General features: G+C 35.7%; 1 protein-coding gene and 1 long non-coding RNA gene across 2 annotated transcripts in view; one reads left to right on the top strand and one right to left on the bottom strand.

Moving 5' to 3' along the window:
• stau1 (staufen double-stranded RNA binding protein 1) overlaps positions 1–22430 on the top strand; it is an 814059-nt gene that overhangs the window by 420047 nt on the left and 371582 nt on the right. The gene's annotated exons all lie outside the window — the stretch shown is intronic.
• Positions 4023–7051, bottom strand: LOC127529412 (uncharacterized). Its single transcript, XR_007936097.1, has 3 exons — positions 6898–7051; positions 4843–5024; positions 4023–4373 (listed from the first exon to the last, which is right to left on the bottom strand). It is a non-coding gene; the product is annotated as an uncharacterized LOC127529412 (long non-coding RNA).

Here is a 22430-nt window from a genome sequence, read left to right as displayed (position 1 = left end):
CTTTGAAATCCGAAGTTCTCCAAATGGCAATTTCTAATTTCACAGAAGTGGAATTACGTGAGCTCATTGAAGTTCTTCAGGAACACTCATGCAAAAGGCTACCCAAAACTGATAATAAAAAGCAGATAATAATGGAGATAGCGCATAAGAAGTTGATTCAAGAACAAATGTTTGTTATTGATATCTGGACCGAAGTTCTGAAAAATATCATGTTTACTGTGACATCATTAAATAAAATTTATGAAGAGGCAGTACCTGACAGCAAGAAAGTTCGAAAGATGGTCCATTTTCCAAAAGAAATGAGTCAATATCAAAAAACTGTTTCAAAGTATTTGGTAAAATTCATCAAGGAACTAGATGATTCAGAGTTGGCCACATTAATTCGATTCTGTACAGGCTCAGATATAATTTGCACAGAAAATATTGATGTAACTTTTGTGAACATTGAAAGTTTGGCACGCCGGCCAGTGTCTCATACTTGTGGTGGTGTTTTGGAATTGCCAGATAACTATGAAAGTTATCCTGAATTTTGCAGTGAATTCTTAGCTATTCTAAAGTCAGGCATATGGGTAATGGATATTGTGTGACAAAACAAACATTACGGTACAGCCATATAAATATGTTCCATTTACAGTTCTTTGCACTTTAGCAGCAAAAGTTGGCATTGTTCTCTGTTGTGTTCCCCTAATTATGTTCCAAAGTGAGTGAGGAAAAATATTTGGAATGCCAAGAAAGTATGGTTTCATTAGTAGTAGAAAGTCTGGTTCTTTATACAAGCAATATTTTACTTTCTGATATTAAAAAGATGTTCTTCTTGTAGGACATTGACTCACACTTAAAAAATGCTATCTATATATATAAAGGAGAGTTGGGATCCGTGTGGCTGTGTTTGTGGAGGGACGGAGAGTTAAGGCGGGTGTTGGAGTCACGTGATCATCTCCCCTCCCAATCACCTCATTTCATTCCAAGAGTATCCGGCTGCAGGTCGCAGACTTGGCCTTCCACGCCCCCGGCCTTCCGCGCCTCCTGCCTTCCACACCACGCCCCCATCATTCGCGTGCGTCCCCTGTCACATCGCTTTCGTTGAAAAACTACTAACGTTGATTTACCATGTAACCGTAAAAGACGATATTAATATGACTTCCTGCAATCACGAGGCAAGAATCCGAGTTTCTCTTTATGGTATTACTGTCGTGTTTACTTTTAGAAACAAAAAACAGTTTTATAATTTATGAGTCAGGATTCGATAGTTAAAAGAAAGAGGGCATAACATATTTTTAGATTAAGGAAACCCCATACTAAATATGAATGTGGATGCTCTAACTGCTATTATAGTAAATTCTATCATTCAAAATATTTGAAATTATTTTTATGGTACTTTTGTACTAAACGGCATGTCTGACATTATTTCTGGAACCTCGTTCAATAAAGGAAAATTCCGTTAATGACATTAATTTATTATGTTACAAAATAAATGATGATCAATAACACAACAAAGCAATCAACAGGCATGAAAATGAAGGTCTAAACTTTCGAGTTCAAAAGAAACTTTTAAAATTGTTTATATTGAACAATTTTTTAAATGATCCAGCTTACTAATACAGTTCATACTTTCATTTCCATTGTCTGTCTTGAATTGTGTTTTCTTAATTTTGTTCTTCGCTGCTGCTATAATGTTGATAAATTTCAAGTGGAGTTATTAAACTTTCAAACGTTTACCTGATTTTTAATTTTAATGCATAATTGTTCTCCCTGGGACCCAAACTTATAAATATGTACTTATCAAAAAAAGTGAAGCGAATCTCTCAAATTGCTTAATAGATATATCGTTTGTTTTTCTAAAGAAATGCAAACATTTGCATTATTGAAAGTTACACATCCATAAACCGTCGTTTTTATTTATTTTGGAACTGAAATAAACAGATTTTAAACTTAACTTTAAAAATGTTTTGTTTGGGTCGATACAATAATTACAAATCAATTTTTTAGTGATTTTAAATAATTTAATCATCATATACCATTTCTTGTATTAGGAATTTGTCATTTGTTGCATACCCCCAACTTACTCTCCAAACGGAGATGTACTTTTTTGTAAATAAGATTACCGTTATTAGGTCATCGGTGTCACTGCCTGCTCAGGATTCTTCCCATAGTGTGTTCAGCTGTCTTTGATCACTTTGTGCCTGCGTGTGTCATCGTCTCTGTCTGATTTGGTGTAACGCCTGAATCCTACAAAGTGTCCCCTGGTCAGTGTCCCCTCTTGATTAGTTAAGGGTTTTTTGATTCTGTCAGACCACGTATTGTTACCTTAATAAATGCTAGCTTGATTTCTGGTTGTGTTCCTTCTGCCTTGAAACACGCTGTGGTGCAGAAACGTATTATAAAAAACAAAATAAGGACCCTCCAATGTGTCAAATTCCAGGCCAATTTCTAAACTGCCTTTTTTATCTAAAGTCTTTGAAAAACTTGTCCTAACTCAAACATTTCTAGATGAAAATAGTATTCTGGAAAAATTCCAATCCAGATACAGATGTTCTTGCAGCACTGAAACATCCTTGTTAAAGGTTAACAGTGACCTCTTCCCAATTACTAATCCTGGAGATTTTGCCATTCTTGTACTGCTAGATCTTACTTCAGTTTTTGATGCTGTGGATCTTATGATTCTTATATCCTGCCTTGAACAGTATGTAGTCATCCAAGGTAATGCCTTGAAATGGTTTAAATCTTATCTAAGAAATAGGAATGTTTCTATTCATTTGGGTGAGTTCTCATCCTCTGTAGCTCCTCTTACTTGTGGGGTTCCATCCTTGGACCAGCTATCTTTTTGATAGGCATGTTACCTTTAGGCTCCACTGTTAACAAGTATGGCTTCTCTATACTGATGACGCTTAAATATATTTGCCACTAAAATCAAAGCAAGAAAATACAGACCCTCCATGTGTGCTTGAATGATATTAAAACCTGAATGGCAATGCATCTTCTTAAACTAAATGATAATAAAACTGTGATCATGGTGTCCAAGAGTTAAGAAAGTTTGAGTGTCTCTGATATTGCTCTTGGACCCCTTTCCATATACGTATCATAAAGCTTCAGTTAGCCCAGGTGTGATCTGTGACAACTCATTCAAACTCGACAGACAGATAAATTGTGAAGTTAAATGAAGCTTTTTCCAGCTGAGACTTTAAGGTAAAGGCTTTTCTTTCTTTCTGTGATCTTGAAAAGGCCATCCAAGCTTTTACAGCATCTCATTTGGACTATTGCAGTTCTTTGTACGTAGGTATTGGTCAAGCCCTGTTACGACGCCTACAACTATTCCACAACTTTGCTGTTCGCTTATTGAAGGCTCTCGTAAGTGTGGCCATATTTCACCAATACTGACCTCACTTCACTGGCTTCTGGTCCATTTCAGAATTGATTTTAAAATTCTATTTCTTGTTTTCAAATGTTTGAGTGGATCAGCCCCATCTTGCCTCTTGGAACCTCTTCACTTGTATGTGCCAACAAGATCCCTGTGGTCTACTAGCCCGATGCTCTTAGTTGTGCCGAGGTCGAGGCTGAAGCAAAGGAGGAATCGGTGTTTGTGGTGGCTGCTCCTTTTCTCTGGAATGGCTCTCCTTATTATATTAGGTCTGCTCCATCACAGGCCATTTTTAAGTCATCATTAAAGTCTTATTTCTTCTTGCTGCCATTTGACCCTGCAAGAGGTTGACATTGTTTGTATATGTTGGCTCACGTACATTCAGGATTATAAATATGTACTGTATATATGGGTATTTTAAGTTTATCTTTTATGTAATGGCTGGTTATTCTTGCAGTTTTGTGATGTGTACATACGGTAAATTTGAACTGCTTCTTTTACCCTTTCTTGTACAGCACTTTGGTTCAGTTCTGGCTGCTGTTGTAAATGTGGTTTATAAATAAATATTGCCTTGCCCTGCTTTATAAAACATTATTTTAATACATAACACTAAGACAATGGACTGTAAAGATGAAGTTGGTTTGAAACATTTATTACAAAAAAGTTAAAGAATATATAAAATATAGAACAAGAATTGTAGGTTGTAACTGAACAATGAGGGACATGTATGTTTGTTACATTTTCTCACAAAACTCAGTCATTTTCCTTTTTCCTCTCACGTTAATCTAAAAACAGATGCATGTCTTCCATAAGTGAAAAAAATATGTCTAAAGACATATTCTCTCTCCTCTTCTTCTGGAAATTCAGATAGCAAATCAAATTTCTGAAGGGCCTCCTCAGTGTCGTCTTTGTCCATTGACAGTAATGCAGGGAGTGAGATTCGCCCTCTGAACACAGAAATGTTCTCAGCACACCACTTCTGTGCCTCGGTGAAATGCTGAAGGATTCCATGCTGCTGTAATACATTATATTAAAAAAGAAAGAAAGGAAATTCTTTAAATGGTCATCATAAAGCTCATAGCCTTTTCCTCCACATTTACAAGGAATGTAAGGAAAGTAAAAAAAATAATGTACAGCAAATTTAATTTATTATACATTATTAACATTGCTGCTTTTGATCACAGATTCTACAAGTATTCAATGTTTCTTACAATACACTATTATTAATACAGCACACAATGCATTTCAAATGTTTTAAGGCCTTTAAGAGTTGTACTAGTACTACAGTTTGTCAGAAGATATAAAACAGGCTTTTAGTCTTTTGGGCTTTGACTCCTACTGCTTAACGATTAACAGTCGGCATCTGAGACAAGCATTAAGTCTTTTTATACATTTTATTCACTATACCACAGGCATTGTAAGCCAGCATCAACAAAATGTAATTTATCTTTCTTATGGAAGTTTATAAAATGATGTGTCTGTACCTGCTCATCAGTGCCCTGTGCTGGATGTTGGAGAAGGGACGCTGACGTTTCTTCTAAAAGAAAAAATCTGAAATCTGCAGAATGCAGTGCTATGGAACAGAATAGCAAGACATTTGTTCATTTCAGATGTAGTGCCAAGTCTTTACTCTGTCTTCTCATTAATGGCTCAATAAAGTCTAAACCTAAAAACATAGAAAATAATATTTACCTAAGGAAATGTTAAAAAAGAACGAAAAGAATAAGCACAAAAAATGACCCTGTCCTGGCTGTCCATTGTTTCTGTACCTTCTAATTTTTTGTTTGGTTCTTGGCCTTCATTTAGAAGGGCGTTTGCTCGCTCAGTCTGATGTGAGCAGTTACTTCAGTGATTTCAAAAAGAAGCACTAAGTTTATAATGGTAAACATTTGGACTATTCGTCTTTGATTTACAATATGGCTAAGTATATTTGCCATATTGCTGCAGAACTAAATTAGAGTTATTAAAGGAAATTTAAATTTCATTTATCCCTTGGTGCTGGAGTTCTCAAGTAACATTCTACACCAGCTCTTCCACAAAGCCAGCATGTCATTCTAAAGAGGACTGAGCAGAGTCACATTGTTAAAAGGAGTTTAATGTTACAAAAATATTTATGCAAACCATTATAAACATACATTTAAATGATCTGGATTTTGAAAGGTGGGCATTTCTGGAACTTCAAAACCACTATGGACAGTATGTTGAAATTAAAAAAAAACCCAAATATAATAAAATAAGTTAAACATAACACAAATATCCAACACAAATTGTAGAAGGTGACAAAAATCGGAACCAGCAACCAGATATAATCCTCCCTCTACAAATACTACAATGAAAGAAGAGAGGACTAAAGTTGAGACATAACTCATTAAAATTGAAGGGGGCCTCGAGGATGAAATACAGAGACACCACAAAATGGTCCTTAGGAAACCTGGACACAACATTAAATACAGACATACAAAAAATGATAGTTACAATATGAAATGGTCATACCATCAACATGGAAATTCCACAGCCATGGCTATTCATTTGGCTTGGAAGGCCCTAATACATCCATCCATCCTTCATCCAACCCGCTATATATCCTAACTACAGGGTCACGGGGGTCTGCTGGAGCCAATCCCAGCCCACCGCAGGGCGCACACACACCAAGCACACACCAACACACCAAGCACACACTAGGGAGGCCCTAATACAAAGGGTAAAAAAATTTAATCAAAGAAAAATATTAAATACTGACATACAATAAACTGTTGACAATGACTTTTAAACAAAAACAACAATGGAATTGGCCACTTGGGACACACCCTGTGTTACATCTGCAAATAGTAAAACCTGCCAAACAACGGAAAATGCTCAGCTTTTTAACCTGTATTTAAAAAAAGTTCCAGTTCAGAAATCTAAACGTCAGTATTGTTTGCAAGCACACAGTCTTAGCATACCCTGTATATATACTACCTGCATACTTGACAATGTGGCCTTCATGACTCTGAAGGTGACGTAGCAGGATGCTGTAGTCTCTGTGCTTTTTACAAAGAAGGCACTTGGATTCATTTGGATATTTAATCAATGTTATCAAAGTTGTTTTTATATTCTCTGCCTTTAAGGTGAAATGTGACTGTGGAAATCAAGACAAAAATAATATGTAATACTAATTTGGCAGAAAGCGCTAACGTGCTTTTATAAATAGCTAACTTAACTAAGTTAAGATAAGATATTTAACATACGTTAATGACGACGATAAACATAAATACCTTTCATATTGTACACTAACATTGCAGATTCTCTACATAGCATCTCATAAATAAGTGAAAAAGTTAATATAGATGAAATAATACGGCAAATATTAAAAAGAAACAATACAAGAGGTAAAAAATAATTAAAACGATATGCTTAAAAATAGGATATGTCAGTAATGACGATAAACAGAGAACACTTGGATTCACTATACTGTATATAATCGTACATCTCATTAGTTTTGTTTAATGGATCTAAAGTTTCTTTAAATATACTAAGCTTTTTATTCTGTGAGTCCATACCTGGTTCTGTTGTGCCATTGTTCCGTGTCAGAAAACGTTTTCAGCTCCTTTTCTTTTTCGAATTGGAAAAACTGTACAGCAGCTCTTCTTCTCTTTCTACGGACTATAGGCAGTTGTGGGGCGGACTGTGCAAGGCAGGAGGCGTGGAAGGCCGGGGGCGTGGAAGGCCAGGGGCGTGGAAGGCCAAGTCTGCGACCTGCAGCCGGACCCTTCTCTTTCATTTACTTCATTTCGCTCTGAGCTGAGCTCCGCAGCTGACGCGGTCTTGCCGTTCTTTTTCCATAGTGTTTAGTCCTTTCTCCTTTACTGTTTAGTAGACGCGGTGCTTACTGAATAGTATTTTTTTCCTTTAGTGTTTCTACTTAGTATTTCGTAGATGCGGTGTGCGAAAGGAGAGTTAGGATCCGAGAGACTATGTTTGTGGAGGGATGGAGAGTTAAGGCAGGTGGGGGCATAACGTGATCATCTCCCCTCCCATTCACCTGATTTCATTCACTTCATTTCACTCCGAGCTGAGCTCTGCAGCTGACGCGGTTAGTCCTTTCTCCTTTACTGTTTATTAGACGCGGTACTTACTGAATAGTATTTTTTCCTTTAGTGTTTTTTAGTGTTTAGTAGACGCGATGTGCCGGTGCTCCCGGCGGTGTTGCGGTTTAGTGTTACTTTCTACTTCGTTTTTGTACTTTAGTGTTTAATAATAAATAATAATAATTCATTACATTTATATAGCGATTTTCTCAGTACTCAAAGCGCTAAAATAGTGAGTGATACTTAGCTGATAGCAGTGTAGAAGCAGCACAGCACAACGGAGCCGGTAGGACAGGCGGGTGTGGTAGCGTAGGTGAGCAGCGATAGCAAGCTGTAGAAAGCACAGCAGGAGGAGAAAGCAGGATTTGGATGTTCCAATACACAGCCATAAACAGTAACGCTTGGTAATTTCAGGCGTGATCGCCCCGGAGCCATAAGCCATAAACCAGGTTAGTATGAACATCAGATCAGTTCCCGGTCGTAGAGTACTATAAGATGAAATGGGAGCAGATCAGCATAGCGAATATAATCACGGAGACAGCTCACCCTGAGGTGCTAGATCGCCAGGTAAAAAGAAATGTTCGTGGTCTCGTCCCGTGATCCACAGACTCAGCTGTTCCCAGTAAAGTGGAGTCCATAAAATCTGTAAATATTAAGCCAAATCCATGCAATTCGAGTCAACTGTATCCACGAACTATATGTACAATAAACGAAATAAAACAAGCATAAGGAAGTGCAGAATTAAGGCGAATTTTGCGAAAAGTGTTGTTAACAGGGAGAAGCGGCAACAACAAGCGTGCACCAGCGTCCCCTCACCTGCTATAATAAAGCAGTTAAAGTAAAAGTCTACTAAACTTCTTTATTATATCTCATTTAGTGTTCTTCCCGGCGGTGTTGCCATTTTTTAGTGTTAGTGTTCTACTTAGTGTTTGTGTTTAGTGTTATGGAAGGAGTGATCTTACCACTGTCAGATTTTGCAATGAATGAGTTGGTAAATAATGATTATTTATCAACAGATCACATGAGCAAATTCAATGAAATTTTAGCTGCGCATACAATTTTCCAACCTCAAAAGGTTTTGCTAATGTGGACTCCTGACATACCAATAATGCCCATTCCACAAAATGCAAAACATATTCAAATATTACCTTCTGCAGCTACTGAAGGAGTGACTCACTGGGCGTGTACCTATTATGATGGTGCTGTAATTCATGTCTATGACAGTTTAAACGCTGATAAAAAATTCAACCTCACCGAAAAGCAGCTTCGTTTCCTTCGTGCTTTCTTTCCTTACAAACCTCCCATAGTTTATGAAGACGCACAGCAACAATTAAATCATACAGATTCTGGTGTATTCTCAATTGCATTTGCTGTGTGTATTTCTTTAGGTATTGAACCAAGTGATCAAGTTTTTACTATTTCTTCAATGCAAAATCACTTACAAATAATTTTTGTTACTCGACAATTGCTTACATTCCCTGTCGAAAGTAGCCGACGGGCGACACCAGTTACAAGTATTCAGTGCGTTCAAAGATCTGTACGAAGTACGGCGACTAACACAGTCACTCATAAAAGGGGAGATGACTCGGAGCAGGAAATGGGTTTTGAAACTACCTTGGAAGACATGCAATCAATGAGGTGATTAAACGGATCTCAAGAGACGTCTTCTAGGTTGGAAAAAAAGCGCTTGGCTGCCAAAACCATATATACATACATATACATATATATATACATACATATACATATATACATATACATGTACATCTATACTAATAAAAGCCAAAACCCTCACTGACTCACTCATCACTAACTCTCCAACTTCCCGTGTAGGTAGAAGGCTGAAATTTGGCAGGCTCATTCCTTACAGCTTACTTACAAAAGTTAAGCAGGTTTAATTTCGAAATTCTACACGTAACCGTCATAACGGTCGACAACATCGCCATGTTAAACTTTCTTATTTATGGCCCCATCTTCATGAAATTTGGTAGGCGGCTTCCCTGCGCTAACCGAAACCGATATACGTACCTATTTCGGTGGAATGATACCACTGTCGGCTGCCATATTGAACTTTCCAACGGTCTTTGTTACTTAATGGGCCCATCTTCAAGAAATTTGGTACGCGGGTTCCCACCGCTAACTGAATCCTACTTATGTACATATATACATCCATAGCCTGCAGCTCGGTCCACACTCTGAATCCTCCAGGCACTCCTGAGCATAATCTAATTTTCAAGGTTGGGGCACCAATAATTTTACTGAGAAACTTACAGCCACCGAAACTTTGTAATGACATGAGACTTCAGGTCACATGCCTGCAAAAGAACCTAATTGAGGCAACTATTTTTACTGGCGGTGGCTCAGGGGAGAGAGTTTTTATTCCTCACATCCCCGTTATACCCTCTGATCTCCTATTTCAATTCAAACGCCTCCAATTTCCACTAAGGCTCTGCTTCGCAATGACAATTAATAAGTCTCAGGGACAGACCCTACAAAAGGTTGGCATTGATTTGAGGCAAGATTGCTTTTCACATGGCCAACTATACGTTGCATGCTCAAGAGTAAGCTCAGCGCACAGCTTGGTCATATTACAACCGGAGGGGCGAACTGGCAATGTGGTATACAAAGAGATCCTTAACAAATAATTATTGGTACATTTTCCCTCAGTTTATTTTTAAAAATTTTAAAGCAGTACTTCACCGCTGCGAAGCGCGGGTATTTTGCTAGTTAATGCATATATAGCAGTACAAGTTAAAACAAATTTGTAGATTATGTCAGGAAAAACAAAGCATTTTATTTCCTATTTCATTGTTTTCATATAGTGTGTTAAAGAGAGGCATATTTTTGTGAGGGCGGCACGGTGGCGCAGTGGGTAGCGCTGCTGCCTCGCAGTTGGGAGATCTGGGGACCTGGGTTCGATTCCCGGGTCCTCCCTGCGTGGAGTTTGCATGTTCTCCCCGTGTCTGCGTGGGTTTCCTCCGGGAGCTCCGGTTTCCTCCCACATTCCAAAGACATGCTGGTTAGGTGGATTGGCGATTCTAAATTGGCCCTAGTGTGTGCTTGGTGTGTGGGTGTGTTTGTGTGTGTCCTGCGGTGGGTTGGCACCCTGCCCAGGATTGGTTCCTGCCTTGTGCCCTGTGTTGGCTGGGATTGGCTCCAGCAGACCCCCGTGACCCTGTGTTTGGATTCAGCGGGTTGGAAAATGGATGGATGGATGGATATTTTTGTGATTACTAAAGAACAAGATTGTAATATTTTGGCTAAACTATTTTTAACAATATTCTTTGTTTGAAATATTGACTTAATTGTTATATGAATACTGATTAAGTGTTCAGTTTGATGCAAATTTTCTCACAAAAAATTTGTAATGCTATCATTACTCTCGTGAAATGGTTAAAACATATATTATGTGTATTTTCTTGGACTGTTTTAAAAGTCCTTTCACTTTTTTCTTCTGGAAATTAACAACATTTTTGGTACAACAATTTGAATGCAGAATAAAGAATTATGTATGCCATTACAGGTTTTTTATTAATAATAAACTTAAAATAATTACCAACTTTTATACTCCATTTTTATAAAGTGTTACATTTTTTGCCTAATTTGCAACTGCTATCTTTGTATAGTGAAATACTGTGAAAAATGCAAGAAAAATGCAAATACTGTGAGCATATGTGCTAATAACATGAGTAGCACAGTGATTGGATTTGCACTATTTTCTCAGAGATAGTCCTGTGTTCAGACACTATTCTGGACACTGCCTGTGCAGTTTGTGTGTTCTTTCTGTGTCTGTGTTAAGATTTCTATACCAATTTCTTGTCTTTGCTATGTCAATCTTCCACTTCTTCAATTTTGTTGTTCCTTTGTAAAAGTGACAATGACAATAAAGATCTATCTAACTAGATCTACCTATCTATCAAAGATATGATAGTGTAATTGGTCATTCTAAACAGGTGCTATATAAGTGAATCTGGATATGTGTAAAAATGTACTCTGTGAATGACTGACATCCCGTCCTATATTGCTTCATACCTTGCACCTGATGCTGCCAAAATATCCATAACGTCCATTTGACCTTGATCTGCATTAGTAGAATAGAAAATGAATGGATTGTATAGTAGAATATGCCTTTCATAATTGCATCAAATGGTGTAATACAAAATAATAAACAAATAAACAGTGCCATCTATGCATGTGCTCTTAAAGGTGCATTAGTATTTAGGCTAAAACCAGTTTTAGTCATACCTAATTGTTTACTTCCTATAAAATATAACTTTCAAAGTTATGAAATATTTTTATATTGTAATGTTGTCATGAGAATGATGTAGTTTAATACTATAAATATTACTTAGAAAAATATTACCTGTCTATTATATAGTGCCTTCCACATCTATCTATCTATCTATCTATCTATCTATCTATCTATCTATCTATCTATCTATCTATCTATCTATCTATCTATCTATCTATTGTAATTTTCATCTGTCATATTCATATCAGGACATTGCCTTCACAGAGTGAAACCCTTCTATTTATCCCCAACCTTCACTATGTGATTACAGAAATCCCCCAAATGGATTCTGGACTCAGTAGGTAGTCACCCCTGGAATACTACATTTAAGGAAGTGTAAATATCTTACATAGCTATTAGTAACATTCATACAATAAAAGCAGTTTTTCAACCACCAGCACAAGAACTGTTATCTTTCCCAGTGGTGTGATTATGTTGCATTACTACCTGAATGTATCTGTAAATTTGGCTAAACTCAGTAACATTTTACTTAATCCCTATTCTTTGTCTCTCTGGATGACAACCCTCTCTATAGCTCCTTCAGATTGTGCACAACAAGACTATGTCATCTACTTACCTATCTACTATGCCCTGAAACACCACCCCACGACCTGGATAAATGGGTGGCTTCAAGTAGATCTGATTTGTGTTACAATATTGTGGTTTCATTAATATAGATAACATACACAATCTTTGTTCATTCTAAGATCAATTGTCAAATTCAAAAATGCTTTTATTTCAAGTAAATAATTACCAACTTATAATGAGTGTAGTTATGATTCACAGAATCACTGATGATAGTTTTTGAGCTTTATACTAGGCTCAGACGTTTTCTGTTAGCCTCATAATATTTCACAGGCATTTTAGGAACTGATAAAATTTATTCTGATACTGAAAAAAAGAAAAGAGTGTGGACTTTTATTTAGACACTTTACTATTTAACTGCACATTACATAATATTGTAAACTGGAATGAGTATATAAATGCATAGGGCATTGATCCAGAAATAACAGTGAGTGTGGTGTTGAAAGCACAATGGTATTTTTTCTAAAATATTATGTGAATTACTAACATTCCAAACAGCAAATGTAAAACATAAAAAGTATGTGTACCAACAATATACTTAAACATCACATTGCTAAGTGAATTTTCTTGTTTCCATCATGGACACTGTACTGTAAAGTGCTAATAATGTAATTAAGAATCACACAGAATACTTTTTAAATTATAAACTCTTTTTTGTGCAACTGTTGCAAATATAAAAGATTGAAGCCCTGGAGCAATGATTTAAAGAACATGCTGTAAATAATTGCAGAAAAATTCTAATAAATATATTGGTCCATTACAAAATTAAATGTATCTGTATTTCTAAAGTAAATTATGTATTATTGTCTTAAGTGCCTGGTAGAGTGTTACAGCATCAAAAGGGTCAGATGGTATGCTAAAGCCATTCTCTTCCATAAGTATACAGCATAGCTCATGTAAATCTTGAGCACAGGGATATTCATTTTTTGGAATGCTTTCCTGTTCACACACTTCAGTTTCTAGTGGATCAACAAAAACAAGTTCATCTTGATAACCAAACATTTCGGGAAGAGTATACAAAAGAAAAGGTTTCCCACTGGGAAGGATAGCTGAAAGACTGGCTCTCATACGATGCCTGTTCCAAATGGCAACGACATCATCCAACTCAGCCTGAAAGGCAATACATTGCAAATTGTTAATGATCAAATTTAACATGTAATCAACTGCACTGTGCTTTTCAGCAGCATTATACTAACTGTGAGATCTAATGATCATCAATTGCCATACCATTGAAAGGTTTGCTTATTTTTTGTACTCATTGATAAAAGTAATGCATTTTCAGATCGATCAATATACCTGCTGCAACATTAAATTGATTCCCTTCCCCTTTAAATCAGAATGACAAAATATATTTGCAATAATTAATAGCAAACTGTTCCACAAGGCATAATGGAGTGATTACATAGTGTCATATTACTTTGTAGGACATAGTTAAGATAGTGCTGGAAGTGTTTCTACAAAAGGAGTAGATTATGGGCAAGGCTAATTACTATGGGAATATCATAAACAAATAATAATAAAAAAAGAATTCCATACCTGTATTAATTTCATAAAGCAGAATCTTATCAGCTCCTTATCTGGAAAATCTCCACTGAAGTAACCATCCACTTGGATTTGCCTAAAAAGATCCATCCAAAACGGAAGATTCTGTTTTCTTAGTATGCCCCACCAAAATTTAATATGTTGATTGGATCTGCTTTGACCATATATAAAACTATTTTCTGAAGCATAAAAATCCGTGTGATTTCTTCTTAGAAATTTTTGCATTTTTTCAACATACACATTTTCAACCCCAAGATCAGCTCGAACAAGGCATGGATAGCCGTTCCTTTTTTTAACTGCTTGTGCAAAATAATTTGCAGTTATTCCACCCTTTCCACTGTTACTTGCTTCTAACCATATAATAAACCTTGAAAAGCCATCAATGCAACCATTTATGAAAATACCATAGGGTTTTAATTTATCATTGGAGTCTATGTGCCATGTATTGTTAAGCCCCTTACTAGAAAACTGACGGCGTCTTAAACAATGATGTTTACACTGTTCAACTCCTTCTGGGTCTAGTGTCTTTAGTAGAAGTCTTATACTTTCAGAGTCAGTAACAAATCCTTTTGTTAAGCATTTTGTTACATCCATTTATATCCATGGAGTCTTCCTGATTTATTGATTTCCTGTTGAAGGAATAGAGCTAAGTCTAGAGAATCTGTCTTGTGTTTCCGTCTGTACATGTTTAAGCACTGCAAATTTCTTTGCAAAGTTCGAAGGGAAACAATTATTCCATGATTGTGAGCCAAACACAATAAAATGTCATTTTATTCTAGTCCAAGATCAAAGTACATTCTTATTATGCTACTTAACATCATCTGTACTGAACCCACAATGTATATATGAATATATAGCTTGAAAACAGAAGCAAAAAGAAAATAATTTAAATGATTTGATATAACTTCCCCTGTTTATTCATTTAGAATATTATAGTTTATTTTAGCGTAACATGCAAAAAACATCAATTTGACAGTACAGGAAAAAATAACAACGCTTCAATGTATTGCCACTGTATGCTGACGACTACTATTAATAATTATTTTAATTTACTCTTGATGCCACTGAGAAACATTTGCTAAAAGAAACTCTAACGCTTACCTTCAATAATATAACACAAGATACTCACTTAAAATGAGTACAATATATTTAAAAATATGATTAACAACAAAGTGATATGAAATTACATTTAGCCTAAAATGTATTTCAGCTGATAAAAACAATGAAGTACTGTGTTTATTGCAATATGAAAATACTGTACTTCCCTGCACACAGATTAAATTGTTTCATAATTATGAATAATAGGTTATATATTTTCTGTATTAAATCGTGCTTGTTTTACACCTCATCATCTGCTTGATGCCCATTGGCACTGGTCTATAACCGACTGCATAACCGGTGTAAATATGATAGGTTTTTCATTAAAAAGTCACACATTCATTCATCCATTTTCAGACTGCGCGTGTTCTGATAGCGCTGCAGGGACCGAGGCAGTGCAGTATCGGCAAACGGGTCAAGCAGAACTCGGAGCTTGTCAGCACATCTCAGGGCTCGGTCACACAAGGACACCTACTGTCACTCTTTCAGAGTATAACAATTTAGCATCGCCTGTAAATTTAACTTGTCAATGTACAGTAAAGCGTTTAACCCAAAAATGTCATATATATTTCATTTCGTAAAACTGATTTATCCAAAACTTAGTGCAATTTATCTATATTTAATCGCTGTAAAAAGGTATAGATTTGGTACATTTGTTTACAGGCAAAGGTTACGCAAACCGCTGGCAAAACCTAAGACGTATTATTCTGTGTAAGTACTTCATAAACAGTTATTTATTCATGCCTTATTACGAGGATTGGTTTTGGCTCTGATCAAATTAACTGTTGGACTACAAGCTGGTTCAGAGAAATTATGAACTGACAGAGTTGTCCAGCTTTTACGTTGCATCTTCTATACATAGTTCTACAGCTTGCAGTTTTATTTACAATGTTTTTGCATTGTCGGGAATTCTTTGAATCAAATCGCGAACTCTCCACACACATTACGGTCAGGCAATAGTTAAACATGAGTGTTATCTTTAATAAATAAAACGATTCAACTTTACAACTAGTAGGTTTTTGAAACAGACACCTTACACTCGAACCGTTGTTTTAACCGAGCGGTATGTCATCAGTATCTCTATCAATCTATATTATCATTGAAATACATATGATTTAGGTTTAATTTTTGCTTTGAGTTCTAAATTAACTCTGCCTTGCATATGCCTGCGTTGTGAACCTGTGCTTTGTCCTCAGAAGATGGATGTGCAAGTACACGAGTCGCTGCTAGTCGGCAATGTGCAGACACTAATGCAAGCCTCCTGCAATGGCTTCTTTTGCGAAATAACGCAATTGTTATTGCGAAATAATGCAATACTTTTGTGATATAACATAATTATTATTGCGAAATAATGCAATTTTTTTGGGAGTGGAGGGAATAAGCTTCCATATCATAGATCATTTTACAGTGAGAGCTGAAATAATACTAAATTACCAGCACTGCTTATCCACTAGATGTCAGCAATAGACCGAAAGTGTACCTTACTGAAATTGCTCGAAAGGAATTACACTTTGTTTATTTATAATATTAACACAAGCATCTCCTGAAACATAACATTTGGCTTCCCTCATTAACATAGGTAAGCATAATTAAATTATCAAACTGAAATGAAGTAATACCAGTAACAAATACATCCTCATTCAAATGGTTGGCACTACAACTCATAGCTGATTGGTTCTCATCAACACTCTCTCAAAGCATGATCGAATCCAGTAGTTTTATTTCTTTCTAGTTTTATTACAGAATGTGATTGCAATTAGCAAATAGCTATAACAAAATCCATTTTTGCATTAAAAGAGATTAAAAAATTATTCCATTTAATTAAATTAATCCACACAGGAGTTTTACATAACAGGCACAATTACTGCGATCTCATACTGAAATTCAAGTTCTGATATGCGTACTGTACTTGATAAAAGACTTACATGATAACATTTTAAATGCATGCAGGTTAAAAGTATTCCTTAAAAATCAAAATTGATAGGCATGCATAATAAGTCTCTGTAAAAATCAAACAAGCATCTTGCCTGTAACCTAGACTGTTGCACAATGATTAGAATTGCAGTTTACTGCTATAGGCATCATGGTTCGCAATCCCAAGCCAGAAAACTTTGCGGAGTTTTCACTTTTTCATTGTGTCTGTGTGGGTTTTCTTGGGCTCTAGAGCCTTATCATGTGCTCAAGACACTTTCTTCACAGTTTTTGCCATATCAGCAACAGACCTTTTGTGAATATACATATATTTCTTTATTATAAATGTAATAAATTTCGAACCTGTTCATGTTATATCTGATGCCCATGAATGTGAAGGAATATCCTGTTGTGATCATATGCAGAAGTGATGCTTTATTTTCCAAATCACCACCTTTCTGGTCTTTTTGACTACAAAATGCTGAGAAGGATGGCAGTGAACAAAACGCTTATTTATTCATTCAGTCATTTACTTTGGGGTAATCCACTAATAAGTGACACAATGAAAATGGAGGGATGACTGTATTTTGTACATAAAACATAAATATCAATAAGATTTTGAAAAGGATGAGACTCCAACCATGATGCCCCGGCTTACTATGGACATGCTACTATATGTGGCTGGACTTTCTGCTACACAGAACTAAGACAGACATTTGCTACTGTTAAATTGTTAGGATCTCATTCTTTTTTTAACGTTTTACGGGCTTCCCCCACACCTTTTGAAGTGATGAGTGCTACCTGAATCCTAAATCTAATATTATTTTTATTTTCAAAATGTTTTTCAAGACATTAAAACTTATTCATGACTTACTGCCATTGTTGTTTTATGTGTTTCATCATTTTGAAACAAACTTTTTCTATGATGTTATGTCATTGCTAGACAGAGAAAGCTTGGAGTTTACAGCACATGAGATCACCTACGCAACAGTATAAGAGTTTCATCTTGCTGTATATATTTAGTGTTCATTTTGTATTTTGCCTCTTAGTTTTTTTTAGAGAATTATAAATATGATGAGTGTTTCACTTTTGGTGAACCTTCATTTTGATTACTATGGTTTTGCCAGTTGGCTAGTGATATGCATAACAAGGCTTTGCAAAGCACCAAAACATTCAAAATGAATGTGCCAGAAATGAATTTGAGGTTTTAAAGCATTTGGCTCTTACTCCTGTAGTGATGTCTCTTGGCCATTTGTAATAATACACAATGAAAACAGAGTTCAACAACAGTTTGTGAAACACCAGACACAGAAAGCTGCTGATGAACCCTAATTGTCCTTTTTGAATCCTTACCATCGAAAAATAAAACTTCAAAAATATACCTGATGGAAATAGACAGAATGCAACATAAGACAAACGAGGGATTTATTAATACAAAACAAGATAGCTCGTCCACTGTAGTGCCCAGGCTCTTTTCATAAATATTCTCCTTTCACATTTTATTATTAATATCACTGCTGTTATTAACTTTATCAACATGCATGTCTTCTTGAGATTGCCTTTATGTTCACATTGGTTGGGGTCCCAGATTCCCCCGATGTTGCATGTGTAAAAATAATGATATTTTTTTAATGAACCTCATTATTTCTCATCAATATATTATTTCTTCTGACTTAATTAAAACCAAGTAGAGAGAAAATTAAGCCGTAACCCTCTCCTGTGCCACAAAATAGACACGCATAAAACCAGGGCTTTATTATTACATTTTGTAATTAAATATTTTAATTACTAATGCGTTATGTGGTTTATGTTTTAATGAGATTGCTTGCTACAAAGAACAGAACAACCTCATAGTTGGAACCCCAAATATTCACTTTCCCCGATTGTGCCGTCTTTTGGCCTGACTGACTTAAAGGGGTTGCTTTTTGTACTCTGCATTAAATGCAGACCTGAGTTCAAATCCTAGGAGTTCCCCCTGGGATGGTTCTTGAAGGAAGAGTCACCATAGTAAAGAGAAGCCAATAATAGGTTATTTGTTTATAAACTAATTTGACAAATAATTTTTAGAGATATTATAAACTTGAAGTGTAATGTGAATTAATTGTTCTGTATAACTAACAGCAACTATCATTCAGACAGCCCCCCCATCCATTGACATCAGCCTCTGCCCCATCATCATCATCAACAGCATCATGTACAAAAAATTGTGGCATCATCTGTAGTTGTGTGTCACAGCAAACACTTGTGTGGTAAAAAGATAACTGAGTCATTCATACAGAGGTCAACAGGAAGATCTATTCGAGTTCTGGCAGGTGGATATCCACATCTGCACCAATTTTCAAAAAACTATCCATCATCCTTTCCTTGTGAACACGTTCTTTCAAAGTCTGGAGAGCTTCTCCTGATAAACGTAAAACAAGCTTAAATTCAAATTTACAATCTACCTATTGTAACTATTGTCAGCCATAACCAGAAACTGTTAGTTAAAACTTCCTTGTCATATATATGCATGAAACAAGACTCATATTTCCTTAAGGAATAGTTCAGTTAATAATAATAATGATAACAGAAGTGACGATGATGATAAGAAGTAATAGGGGAATATACATGAAAAGAGAATTAGCATTATGCTCAACAGGATAACTTGTTTTCAATTATTGAAGGCTCTGTTTACCACAATATTCATTCCCTTCTTGACATCTGCAATTATGTGTTTTTTACACAATCACTTAAAATGTTATGATGCTCTACAAAATGTTTGTTTCACCTACCACTACTCTGTAGACCTTTCAAAACTTAGACATTATAAAAAGCTATCTGGAGGAGGATTTCAAATGCACATGTTACCCCGGGGTTTCAAAATTTTTGGGTGACATGTGCATTTCAAATACAATTCAAAGCCGGTTTTGAAATCTTGGGCTGACATGCGCAGTTGATATTCTAGAATGACATGCACTGTTCAAATGAAATGCAAAGTGGGTTTCAAAGCACTGGTGTGACATGTACAGCTGACAAAAAGCTCGAAGAAGAAGGTTTCAAAACTCTGGATTGACATGCACAGTTCAAATGTAATGCAAAGCGGGTTTCAAAACCCTGTAGTGACACAAAACTTGATGAATGAGGTGATATGTGCAGTTCAAACGAACCATGAAGTAGAGTTTTGTTCCATCTGTGCTTCAAAATCTCAATAGAATAGTGATACACAGAACAAACTTTTTAGAATTATTGACACATTCTAAGCAATTGCTGTTTAAACTATTTTAATGTTTCCAAACAACTTACTCAGACTTTAATGCAATAAAATCTATACTTATTTATTCATTAATGTTTGAATCAAAATAATACACACACCAGCTACAGCACCATTTGGAACAATACTTATTTGGACTATACAATGAACAAACTATTGGGGTAACTTACACTATGTCATTAACTTATATCTGTAGTATTCTAATAATAGAAACAGGATGTTCAATATTATTTAAAATAAGGAAAAAAGACACTCCATGGGGAAGAGCCAAAAAGGTTTTCAGAATCTGCTAGGCATTGATTGATGTTGTCCTCAATTCTCTGAGCATGTTGAACCTTTGCTAACCTTCTGTAACCTTTCAACACCTGTAAGTAGTGACTTCAAAATAAGTCTTTCTTTCTTTCTTTGAACAAGTAGAGAAGCAGGTATCTGATCTGTTAGTAATATGGTGTACTATGGCAGGGGTAGGCAACGTCGGTCCTGGAGTGCCACAGTATGTGCAGGTTTTTGTTCCAACCCAGTTCCTTAACGAGAACTCAATTATTGCTGATGAAGCACATATTGCTTAAGTGACATTTTAATGCTTCATTTTAGTGGTCTCGCTTGTTAAGGTTCTCCAACCTTAATTGCTTATTTCAATCTTAAACTGCTGCATTCAGTGTTTTAATTGCTCCTTATTAGCAATAAGATGTAAAAGACAAAGCAGCCAGCAGTTCTCCAGCTAGCTTTTTTCCAGTTACATCTGTGTGTGTTCATCATGCACGGTTTGATTTAATAAAACACTTAATAGAAAAATGTGACAGACTGAAAATGATCTGTTTTAGGCTTCAAATCATTTGGATGATATCCTTGGAAAGGAAAAAAATCTACGATATAAAAGCCTTACATTGCACAGACTAACAAGCCATAAAATTAAATAAGGTCTGAGACTGGCAATGATTGGTTTCAAATTAAGCAATTGGGTTGAATGAAAACCTGTAGCCACTGCGGCTCACCAGGACCGACATTGCCTACCCCTGTTTTACATCTTATTGCTAATAAGGAGCAATTAAAACACTGAATGCAGCAGTTTAAGATTGAAATAAGCAATTAAGGTTGGAGAACCTTAACAAGCGAGACCACTAAAATGAAGCATTAAAATGTCACTTAAGCAATATGTGCTTCATCAGCAATAATTGAGTTCTCGTTAAGGAACTGGGTTGGAACAAAAACCTGCACATACTGTGGCACTCCAGGACCGACGTTGCCTACCCCTGTACTATGGTATGCCTTAATGGCACGTAATTAACATATTTTAACACTGGGTATGTTTTCATTGGGACTTCCTATCCATCTCCAGATATCTGCAACGCATTTCAAGATAGATGAAAATTACTTCTTGTTCATTCTGCAATATCTCAAATTCATCTAAAGTTATCTTAAAATAGAAAGGAAGATCATTTGAAAACATAGGCAATGTTCCAGAAAGACATTTTGACTTATTTTATGATATCTTGAACTGTATTTGAGATATATAAAATTATAGAGGAACTTATTTCAAGATGTCTTGAACTGCATTTGTGATAGCTCAAAGTGAACACTATATTATTTCTTGACATTTATTTGAGGTAAGCATTCATGATATCTTGAAATTTTAGATGGCTATAGTTTATATTAATGTACCTTAAATGCATTTCTAGATGTCTTAAAATGTTTTCATTTACATATTTGGCTAATGCCTTTATTCAAGGCAACTTACAATATCTGAGATACAATTGGTTACATTTCTTTTGTTTTTACAATCAGAACAGAGGCAAGTAAAGTAACTTGTTCATGGTCACACAACATCAATAGGAGGATTTGAACCCAGAGGTTTGAAATCCAAAGCCTTAACCACTACATCACACTGCCTGCCTTGTAATATGAGATTTCTCTTAATGTTAATTTGGCTTACCACAAATGACAGCAACATATTTGAAGTGTCTTACTCATTTTTCATGATAATTATTGTCTACAGCACAGCTAATAAAATATTTATAGACTATTAATATCAGACTTACACAACCATTCAAAAAAACACCTCCATTTTTCTAGTTATTATTGAAATTTAAGCAGTTTACTTCCAGTGAATAACCTTAAATGAAGCAAAGGTTAGCGATAAACCACAATAGCTTAAATAAAGCTTAGGTTACTATAAATTGACAAATAATGTTATTTTTAGAGTTAAAGAAAGAGTCCTTTATCAGGGAACAAGTAATGAGTTAATATCTTAAAGTTTTTCTGCAGCAATGGAAAGTTGATGCAAACAAATCCCACAAGAGTCCCAACTTTTGGTGATTACTTGAAAACCCT

This window comes from Erpetoichthys calabaricus, chromosome 10 (genome assembly GCF_900747795.2).
Source record: "Erpetoichthys calabaricus chromosome 10, fErpCal1.3, whole genome shotgun sequence".
NCBI lineage: Eukaryota > Metazoa > Chordata > Cladistia > Polypteriformes > Polypteridae > Erpetoichthys > Erpetoichthys calabaricus.
This window is presented reverse-complemented; position numbering and strand designations above follow the sequence as displayed.